This window comes from Nicotiana attenuata, unplaced genomic scaffold (assembly GCF_001879085.1).
Source record: "Nicotiana attenuata strain UT unplaced genomic scaffold, NIATTr2, whole genome shotgun sequence".
NCBI classification, from domain to species: Eukaryota; Viridiplantae; Streptophyta; class Magnoliopsida; order Solanales; family Solanaceae; genus Nicotiana; species Nicotiana attenuata.
In genome coordinates this window covers 691,211-702,854 of record NW_017670392.1, presented here as the reverse complement: position 1 = coordinate 702,854, position 11,644 = coordinate 691,211, and positions in this window count along the sequence as shown.

Below are 11,644 nucleotides of genomic sequence, written 5' to 3'. Positions count from 1 at the left end.
TCCGAGGTGGTGCCCGATCTCGACGACCTCCATCAAAAAGAAGTCTGGCTTCGGAAAGCCTTCCGCGCTATCATAGAGCTCGAGGCGGTATCTGACCTCCTGGTTTACTTTTCTAAAAAGAAAAATAAGCACTTCAAGCTCCGCTCAAGAGGGCTCAACTTCAGGAAGTGGCCTAAGTACGAACAACCCTACCTCAGAAGCCTGCCTACAAACACCTTAAAAGGTTATCTACGTCAAAGCTCAAAAATAAAAGCCCCAAGTGCCTGAAATTTATTTTTACTCTGGTGCCCTATCTCCATGCAACTCGCAGGGCCCGACGGCCCGAATCTATCGGACCAAGTCAAGCTGGGTCCGAGGTACGGCAATGGGCTCAGAAAAGCGCAATTTCTATCAACCAAAAACAGAGAAGAATACTCGCACCCGAGTTAGATATTGGCAATCATCGGCAGAGGCATACATGCAGAGTCCCCACAAATACAATATATATATATATATATGGCAAGCGTCAAAGGCGAAAGTCAAGGAAATATCTTTATTTTTATAAAAATTTGCTTACAGCGGCCCTCGAGGGGTCCTTACATATGACTACAAAAGCCTACAGAGGATCTCCACACAAAAGTGGAGATGCGGAAGGAAGTACATGTGATGAAAACCCAAGAACCTAGTCCATCCTCGAAGGTCCATCTCCGGTACAAGCATCCTCGGGCGACGCCCCCTCGAGCTCGCATCCTCGAAGGCAATCCCTTCGACCGCCATCTCTTCTAGGTTCCCAGCTCGATCCCACGGAGGGGCCTCGCCGAGGGAAAAGATGAAGAAGAGGAAAAGGAGGGGATGCAGAGGAGGCAGAAAAAAGAGACATAACCCGCCGAAGCCAAAGGTTGAAGATTCGGCGGGCCACAGCCTCAACGACTAGGAGTGCCACTTTATCCCTTGGGAAAGGAAAAAACCCGAGGGATGAAGTGCCACACCAGGCCTGGGCAGGAGAGTGAGCATCGGTGCATAATCCGAATGACTGTCTACAAAAGGGAGAATCGATTCCCCGTCTATCATCGTCTCGGGCAGATAGGGACAGTGTCAGCAGACGCAATAACAACCGTAGCAGCGGCGGAATAGCATAGTCGAGCTCCGACAAAAGGCCACGACACGGCCTATCGAAACGATGCCAAACGACCTTGAGGCCACAAACCCCAAACATGATGTTCAATGATAGAGGAAGATGATAAGAAGAAATGGGCGAATGAGCAGATAAAGGTACTTGGATAGAAAAACAACGCCAGAGCACCCCCATTTATAAGGGGCAACGACATGGTCATTGAGGCTTTGGAAGACTGACCGGCGGATGCAATTACCGCATTCTTGAATAACCGAATCGACGGTGGTATTTTCACCTTGAAAAACGGGAATCGACAGTACATCGAATGATGCCAAATACACAAGTCCATAGGGCATCCCGGGTGTCACAAAAGCTCGCGCCCCCGGTTGCATCCTCGGTATGACGTCACAGCGAGAAGTTCGTGGAGTCAGGTATCAGAATCATTTCCCATCGCTTCATTCTGGGAAACGCGGAGACTATCTGTATGCGACAAAATCATAGGGCTTAATTTCTCTCTATCAAGCCACTTCGTAAGAATATCTCGAGGCCCCGAGGATGTGGAGTTACGACCGAGTCCCCTCCCTCGGGGCTCGTTGAGGCCCGACTCAAAGAAGACGAAGATCGAGGCTTGAACAAAAAGGGGAGTTCCCAAGGCACGCGGCTAAGTCTAACAGAGTTAGCCTACCCAGAGCCTATGACGAGGCGTCACATCTAGCCGTCCCATCTCTATGCTTTTATAATTAATGCATGTTGTACCATAATCGAATTCACCTCCTATATAAAGGGAATCCTCACTACCTTGTAGGAGGCTGCTGTTGCTCCAACTATTATACACAAGATCAATAATATCTCTCTCTCTCTCTTTCTTCTCTCTAACTTGCTCGCTCATACTAGCTCGAAGCCACTTTTGGCATTTATCGCTTCCATAGTTGTTTTTCATTTATTGCTTGATACTGGCCATAAAGAGCCTTGTTTGATTATTTCTCAATTGTTACCCCCTTTCCGGTTACCCCCGATAGCTCGAGCTCGAGCCGGATATCGACCCCGAGGCCCTTCATCGACCAGTCCAAAGCCCGGGCAGCAAGTGCCTCGGTTTAATTACTGCCCCATTTTAGCTCGTGTTTTATCGTTAAAACTTCATACTTTTAGCATCAACTGCTCTAACAACTAGCATTGAAATAGATCACGTATTTTTAGAATCCCATTTACAAATTTAATTGTTGTTACCATTTTCACGATAAACAGTCTTCTTTTCCCGTCGAAGGTACTTTGAGGAATGAGGGTTCTCTACCGCCGATTCTTTCTCCCATCGAAGGTACTTCGAGGGATTCTTGAAGCCTAGGACCACATACACCGAGCGACCGTGTCCCAATCGGGATCAATCGTAGGGGTTTTGACCTCTCGGAAGAGGTGAAGCGGGCGAAGGCGAACAAACATGGCCTAAGTTACTTCTGCCCGATGCCGAGGATAGCAAGGATGGGGCCGATAGGCCATACTCCCAAAGAGGGACGTAGATTTCCCTTTCTGGTCCTGTATATAGTACTTTCAAAGTACGTTGCAAATAGAGCTTGTACTCATACGTGTACAAAAAGAAATCTTGCGACTTCATTTTTCGTGTACTTCCTTTTGCCTTGATATTTGTCAGTCTTAGCCGGATGAATTGGTATTTGGATTAAAAGGGGATCCTTAGATTCATAGTATGGCCCTGGGGCTCATTTGGCTGGCATGTAGGCTCTAACGCGCTTTGGTCGGTACGACCTTTTAGTATAAGCCAGCGTTTGAGCTCTTGTGCTTTTACTCTTTGGCATATTCCGTTAACTGTTTCGAGCTCAGTCTCTAAGTCGGGTTTCGACTCAAGCTCATTTGACCCTTAAGTTTTTGAATTTAAAGAGGGCCTTTAGGCTCGTACGCGTTGGGACAGTACGACCTTTAGTATGGGCTGGCGATAGTGGCTCTTACGCTTCAGGTCAGTACGACCTTTTATATGAGGTGGCGTTAGTGGCTCTTATGCTTTAGGTCGGTACGACCTTTTATATGAGCTGGCGTCAGTGGCTTTTACGCTTTAGGTCGGTATGACCTTTTATATTAGTTGGCATCAGTGGCCCTTACGCTTTAGGTCGGTACGACCTTTTATATGGGCTGGCGACAGTGGCTCTTACGCATTAGGTCGATGCGACCTCTAATATAGGCTTTATTTTTCCCTCGTTAGGGACTTTTGGAGTTGTGTTTGCCCGACTCTTCGATGGTTTGATAAAAACCTCGATTGTGAGTCGTTATATGGCGATGATTGAGCACCTCGGGAGGTTTGGCTCGGTGGATGAGTATCTCGAAGCCTATAGTTTGGAGCTGACATGGTCGAAGATCTTTTGCCTGATGTCGAGGGTAGCCTGTTTAACCGGTCCTTTTTTCGATGTTTTTTCGAAGTAATTGAAGTCCTGTGATTTTATAGCGACGGTCGAGCGTCCCCGAGTCGCGTTAGTTTGGCTGGTACAGCCTTATGACTGTAGTCATTGTGTTTGGATGGAGCCTTTCAGTTCCCGAGTGAAGTAGTTTCGGCGTCTATATCGAGGGTATGCCTTTTTAGGGGTCTTACAAGTTCGATATATAGCCTTAACTTTAAGATCGGGGTTATGCCTTTTTTAAAGGCTTACAAACTTCTACATGCCTTTGAGGTCTTATAGTTTTGGTCACTTGTTACAAGTGTGGTTCATGCCTCGCTTGAGGTCTTACAGATATTGTTATTGCCTTATATAGGTCTTACGAGACCGAGGCAGCCCGTGTGTGGTTTTATTGGACCGGGTTTTGATAACCCGATGGAGGTGGCAATTGGCAACAGTCCCCGAGTCATTGAAGATTCCCTGGCTCAGAAGTCGTTTCTTGTAAACTTGGAGTTGCCTCACGAGGGCTTATGAGTTTAGGATTTCCAAACCTGAGGTCATGTGGCTTTGAATTGTTGACGCTAGTCCCCGAGTGTTCGGGACGTCATGTGGCTTTGAATTGTTGACATCAGTCTCCGAGTGTTCGGGACGTCATGTGGCATTGAATTGTTGACGTCAGTCCCCGAGTGTTCGGGACGTTTTTGTCTCTAGAGCCATTTTTGCAAAAATAGCGGACTTTTTTGAAATGCGAAATGCTTTGATGGAATGTATTCTTCGATTAGTTGGTACAAGTATACATGTTTTCTCTGTTAGTGGCTCGGTTATTCTGTACGGACACGGTTTGTTTGACTGTTTGGCTCGGTACATTATTTTCCTATCGAGGCCCTATTCAGCATATCATGGCTTCTCCGAGGAGGTGATCTTACGGGGGGATGCCCTCCGGTATTCGAGGTTGACTAAAGAGAAGCCTTGAATACTTGTTGAGTTTCCTTAGGTAGCACATAGATGTTGCATCGCTAAAAACCTTGTCGATAAAACCCTTCTTGGGATAAAAACCCGATCGAAGGAAAAGAGTGCAACGCATGCTTTTGAAACCTAAGGCCTTCGGGTTGGAAAGCGCTTCAGCTGTTTCGATCGGATACCTGCACTTAGGTTAGTGTAAGATGTAATTGACAAAGTGAGGTGATCATACCTTAGTGCTGATGGCACTTCGGCCCCTGATATGTTTCGATCATTTGTTACGAGGACGCGGTACGGTCCTTTGCTTCGTTCGGTCATACTTAGCCGAGGATGTAGCTTTTTTGCTATTTTATTTTTCGTTTATCCTTTGGCTTCTTTGGTGGTGGAGGTATAGGTGCTGGTGCCACATCATGCATCGCGAACATCTCTTTTGCTGCATGCTGCTCTCTGTAGACGGTTTTTATCCCATACTTTGTTGAAAATTTCATCATTTGATAGAGGGTGGACGGTACTGCTCTCATGCAGTGTATCCACAGCCTCCCGAGTAAGGCGTTGTATCTCATGTCTCCTTCGATGACATGGAATTTGTCATTTTGATTTGTACCGGCCACTTTGATCGGGAGGGTGATTTCCCCTTTCGTCATTTCGCTCGCCATGTTGAACCCGTTGAGGACTCGTGAGGCGGGTACGATTTGGTCGAGCAGTCAGAGCTGCTCTACCACCCTCGACCTGATAATATTGGCCGAGCTACCTGGTACCACAATTACACATTTAATTTGAAATGTATTTACAAGGAAAGAGATTACCAGTGCATCGTTGTGAGGCTGAGACAAGGTCTCGATGTCCTCGTCGCTGAATGTGAGTGCGTCCTCGGGTATGTAACCTCGAGTTTGCTTTTCTCTGGTGATGGATATTTTTGTTCTTCTGATCATGGGTTCTTGTGGAGCATTGATGCCTCCCAAGATCATATGGATTACATATTGCGGCTCGTTTGTTTCGTTCTTCTTGGTCACCTCTCTTTCTCGGAACTAATTTTTGGCCCGGTTGCTGAGGAATTCTCGGGGGTGACCCTTGTTGAGTAGTCGGACTACTTCTTCCTGGAGTTGCCGGCAATCTTCAATCCTGTGACCGTGCGTGTTGTGAAATTCGCACACTAAGGTATGGTTCCTTTGCGAAGGGTCTGATGTACAGGCTTTGGCCACCTGGCGTCTCTAATTTTACTGATGGCGAATACGATGTCTGAAACATCGACATTGAAGTTGTATTCCGACAAGCGAGGTGCCTTCGTCGGCCCTGTGTGCCCATCGAATCTAGCTTTGCTGACAAGTCCCCGAGGGTTCTGGCCTCAATCCATTCTTCGGTCATTGCGGGGTATGTTGCGCCTCGGGGCGTTTCTTCTATCTTCGGTGTATGGTTGGTATCTCTCCTTATTTGGCTTTGACTCCTTTGCTGGAAGCCTGTTAGGATATACCGAGGCCTAGGAGGCTCCTAGTTGGTCGTCTTCGACCTTGATCTTCAATTAGAATCGGTTGTGGACGTCCGACCAAGTCACGGCGGGATATTCAACTAAGTTATGCTTCAGCTGCTTCGAAGCTACCGAGCTTCGCTCGTTCAAAACTTGAGTGAAGGCTTGTACCGCCCAGTCGTCGGAGACCGGTGGTAATTACATTCGTTCCATTTGAAAGCGAGATACGAACTCTCGTAGCATCTCGTTCTCCCTTTGCTTGATTTTGAACACCTCGAATTTCCTGGTAGCTACTTTGATGGCACCAGCATGTGCCTTTATGAAAGAATCTGCCAGCATGGAAAATGAATCTATTGAGTTTGGGTCCAGGTTGTGATATCACATCATCGCTCCTTTTGAAAGCGTCTCTCCGAACTTTTTCAGTAGGACGGACTCGATCTCATCGTCCCTTAGGTCGTTGCCTTTCACCACGCAAGTGTAAGCAGTGACGTGCTCATTGAGGTCCGAGGTTCTGTTTTACTTCGGAAGGTCGGGCATTCTGAACTTCTTTGGGATGGGTTTTGGAGCAACTTCCTGCAGGAATAGCCTTTACGAACTTTTTCGAGTCTACACCCTTTAGGATCGGGGGTGCGCCCGAAAATTGATTGACCCTACAGTTGTAGGTCTCTACCTTCTAGTCGTTGGCTTCTATCTTCTTCTCGCCCGACTCGACCCTCCTTGTGAGGTCCTCGAGCTTTTTTACGATGGCGGAGTCGGCAGCCGGCCCATTATGCGGCCGCAGAATCACTTTGTCGGCCGCAGAACGGCGGCAGAGTGCAGCAGTAAAATGGCAAGTTTTGGAGGGTCGTTTCGCAGTCCAATATGCGACCGTATAATGTTTTCACAGGCCGCACAATCCATCTAAGATCCAGCAGAAAAATCTACGGAGGGGGATTCTGCGGGGCATTATATGACCGCAGAACTGATCTGCAGACCGCAGACCTGACCCGAACAACCCAGTTCTTTACATCACTTCTGCGACCAATTTTGCGTACCGCATATCCATTCTGGGTCCACTATGCATCCGCAGAGTTGTGTTTGGAGGGTTCATTTTTTGGTTTTTATAACCTGACCCTATTTCGATATATAGACGTCAAGGACCATTTGTAAAGAGAAAATCTGATATTTTTAGAGTGAAGGAGTGCTCTAGAGTGAGAGGGGAGTTCCTAAGCTATCATTCATCAATCCTTGCTCAAAAGTTGGAGAATCCACAAGAAAGCTCACGAGTTCTTCATCCAAGAGGTAAGGTTCCACACCCTAGTTCCAATTTCAAATTTGGAGTAGAAGAGTGTTAATGGGAAGTGTGATTCTTGGGTGTGAGAGTGATCTTTTTATGCATGCATGTACTATCAAGTTTGTGTGAAAATTGTTGGGCTGAAATGGGTAGACTTTGGGTTGTGGGATGAAGGAATGCGCCATAGGAGGACCTTGAGATCATAATGTCCACCTAGTGTTTGTTAAAATTCTCAAATGAGCTGAACCCGTGAACTTCTTCCTAATTTATGTTCAAATTTATTATGTTTCCAAATAGATCGAAGTTGCTAAGATTTTTAGAAATATTATAGTAATTCAAGGAAACTCAAACAAGGTATGTTGACTAAACTTTTCCCTTAAAATTGAATCCCACAATTGTCATGACCCAAATCGATGCGCCGCGACGGGCACACGGTACCTTACTCAACCGAGTACCAACATAACGTATCTTTCGTATCATACTATCATAGATAATTGAGCTGGAGAGGCTTCCATGAAATAGGTAGAATACAACATGTAATACCAACTTATACATAAGACATATGGGCCTCTAAGACCAAAATGACTGCTCGTATACTGAACCTAGGTCGACAAGGCCATACAATCTTTTAAGTACATGACATCTATCTACAAGCCTCTAAGGATACAGAATTGTCATAAACGTCGGGACAGAGCCCCGCCATACCAAACAATACACATCTAAATCATACTGAACAAACGAGCAACTCCAGAGCAAATGGAGTGCACCAACATCTTCCGCTGAGCTAATCGCCTACTTGGAGGACTCTCGACCTGTCTATCGAGACCTGTGGGCATGAACGCAGCGTCCCCAGGAAAAGGGATGTCAATAGGAATAATGTACCGAGTATATAAGGCACATAAATAAGTACGTAAAATATATGGAAGAAATATAGAGTAAATAATCTGTAGGTTTGGATAACTCTGTAAATTATGAAATACTTTTAGTGTTATGCATATACGTATGAATGTCATGTCATGCATATATACATGTGTTCATAACATCATCGAGCCTCTGAGGGCATCCTATCATATCATCTCGGCCACTGTGGGCAAAATCATCAACGTATACCAACTGATCAGGTGGTGGTGCGTATATATAACGCCATAAACCTTTCTCATATCCCCTACACATATATATACATGTATATAATGTCATCTGGTCATGGGTCAGTGTACGTATATAAATGCATGAAATGCATGTGAAAATATGTTAATAAAATCTCTTGGTACTTCATAAAATCATTATGCCTCTGATTAATATCATGAAATAAACTTTACCAACTTACGTATTTTTGAGACCCATGAACAGATGATAGAATAATATGACATGGGGAATCAAAAACATCAGCATCTCTAGTATTTCAATTAATAGAGTCATTTGTGAAAGTTGTGCATTTTCTCGTTTCGTTCATGTCGTATAGATCATGCCAAAAAGAAAGAAGGGATAGCCTTAACATACCTGGAGTAGGAAAAAAATCCATATGATAAATTTTACGTTACTATGATTTTAAGAATTCTCGTTGGATTCCTTTTGGTTGCAAGAATTCACGTTGCTTAATGTAAGGGTTAGCATTTAATTGGTAGTGTTTAAAATGAGAATTTTAAAATTTGTAGGAACTGACAAAATGGCTAACGTTCTGATCTAATCACAACTTATAGAAATTGCTCATGAAATGTGTCTCTTCTTCATTTAATGAGTATGACTCATGCTCTTTGAGACTTTCCACATAATCATAGTGACATATGAGTCACAATCCTTAGATGGGATTGCGGCCATGTTATGGATTTTGTACAATAATTAACACCAATTATCTTGATCAACTTGTTAATCTCTAATTAGCCAATTACCCACATAAATAAAAATCATCTCAAATTACTTAAAATACTACACATGTAAACACTTTTTATGCATTATACCATCAAGGTCATGTGGTACCTTGTATAGCACTAGTCCATAAATACCGAGTATTTTAGCTCGGGCCATAATTTATCCCACATGTCAAACTTGGACGAAAATTCATTTTCTTCGACTTGCTTTCCCTCTCACCTTTACGAATTTACTCATCACTTGTTTGAAATAGCAGAATGCTTATAATCTTAAAATAATCCCATTCCTGAACTTCCATTAATTTATTTATGGCGTACTTTCACCTACAAAATATGGGATGTAACATCATTCCCCCCTTTGAAACATTCTTCCTCGAATGTTGACTGATGAACTTATCATTTTCATAACTTATAGCTCTTCTGAATACCTTAATAACCTCATTTCTATTTAGGCAATTGTTCTGTGAATAAATCCAAAGGCCAGGGCATTCCCCTCTTTAGGCCTCTTTCTCACGCCACGACTTGTGGTCGGAATCCTTCCAATTTCGTAAGTGTTGCTATCTTCTTTCATGCAGCTTGTACGATTCTGACCTTGTAAGTGCGCCGATGCTTCTTTTCTACCCTTTTTTCTCCGGCTTTTAGCCAATATATAGGCTTTACTTTGTGAACATATACAGAGCTTGACAAGATGTCCTCTAGGCATTTATAGGTATACTGAAGTTCTTCGCTCGGTACTTTATTGAACTTACGAATATTGCTATAGCTTATTTCATAGACCCGTTTATCCATTTGTATGACTTTACTGCATCAAGGTAGGTCATACTATACCATAACTCTTACTTTAATTTATCGTTACTGAGGTATACTACCAAACTCCAGGTTACTTCTATTGATTATCCTATAGGTATAAATCTCAGTCCTTTAATGCTTCTTCCTTACCGTTCATCATAAAAATGATGGCCTAATCTCATGTCATACTTTTTAACTTGCATCCTTTCATTGTTAATTCACCTCAATGTTGATCTACGATCCACCACTTGAAGACTTGAAACTTCTTACGTAATACATTGCCACTATGGCCCACGTCTCATCGGGGACATGTGGAGCAATTAGATAGATCCACATAGGGGTGATACTATACTTCCATAGCCATACTTTATAGCATCCCAATGTGACTCACCTTATATGGGTATTTTAGTCCCTTACAATTCATGAAATCCTCTTCAAGTCATTACTCAAGCGAAGGCCCAAACGTCATCCTTTATCTATCACAATCACACTCTCATTCTACTACCAGGGCAACATTCCATCTGTTCTAAACATATAGGAACCATCAGCTCCTTTGAGTTCATTCAGGCTATACTGAGCTTTCTATAACATATAGGAACCATCAGCTCCCTTGTTTTCCTGGGGTTAATTCCGAGAACTTATACATTTCTTGTGAACTCCTCACTCGCCCTTTCTTATCCTTACTCCTGTCTTCCTAAAACCTGTCGCTTTACCGTACTTTAGCTTGCGACCGATTTTCTTATGCTTTCCAGGGACATCAAGCGAGACATCGCATCGTCTCTAACTCTTCTTTTGCCCTCTAATTAGACCTTCCGGTACTTAGAAACCATAGGCTGGAAAGTATACCATTGACGATGCTGCTATCATTCCTGATATTGAAACCCCGTGCTTCTAGCCTTTTATCCACAGTATGGACTATTCACAACCTTCTGCATTTGAGTATCTTGTATGTTGTACCCCTTTACCTTTCTTACCTTAAAATCTTGCACCGTATCTTCTATCTCTTTCATGACCTCCCTTCCACATAGGTATAATTCACGTTTACAACTTGAAGCTCTATTACAATACTTGCACCTCTGGGCATACATAATTCGTTGGGAGCTTCATGCTAACTCCTTATGGCCGGTACTTCTTCTAACTTCTTTATCGTAGAGCCATTATATAATATGGTTGTTGTACTATCTCCTTTGTACCTTTGACATTAAGAGTAATTCTGCAATATTCTCAATCACGATTTCTATTACTTTCTAGGTCCAATAACCAGACTCTTGATTTACTTCATTCATGTAACTCTTTAGTTTCCTCTTCCTTCTGATCAGCCTTTATGTAGGATTAAGCCATCTTTCGATTTGCGGCTCATGGTATTACTTTAGCCCTTCATGGACGCTATGGAATATTCACGATACAATCTTCTAACAATCCAATCCTTTGTCTATGACCTAGACTTAATTCTTTCTTTTAACTTATGCCGGAGTCTTCTATGACTGTCAACATATATGTTGCATGGCTTATATTCCGACCTCTTAAGTGTGTTCATAACGTAACTAACTCAGGATCATTCATCGAATAATTCTTTTTGGACCTTCTTAGCTTTCTTTAACGTAAGCTATCACTTTTCCTGGTATTTTTGCCCCCTTGTTGCGTTCATACTTAACTTATCCTAGTTCCTACGCATGCCGGAGTTTTTGTGCAACTCATATGGTCTCGAATATTACCTTCTATTTTTTGTGAGACTGCTTTTACATGACCATTTCTCCTTCGAGTTACTATATTTATGTTGAAGCCTTCTTCCTTTTTTCTTCGGCTAGTCTCCTATTG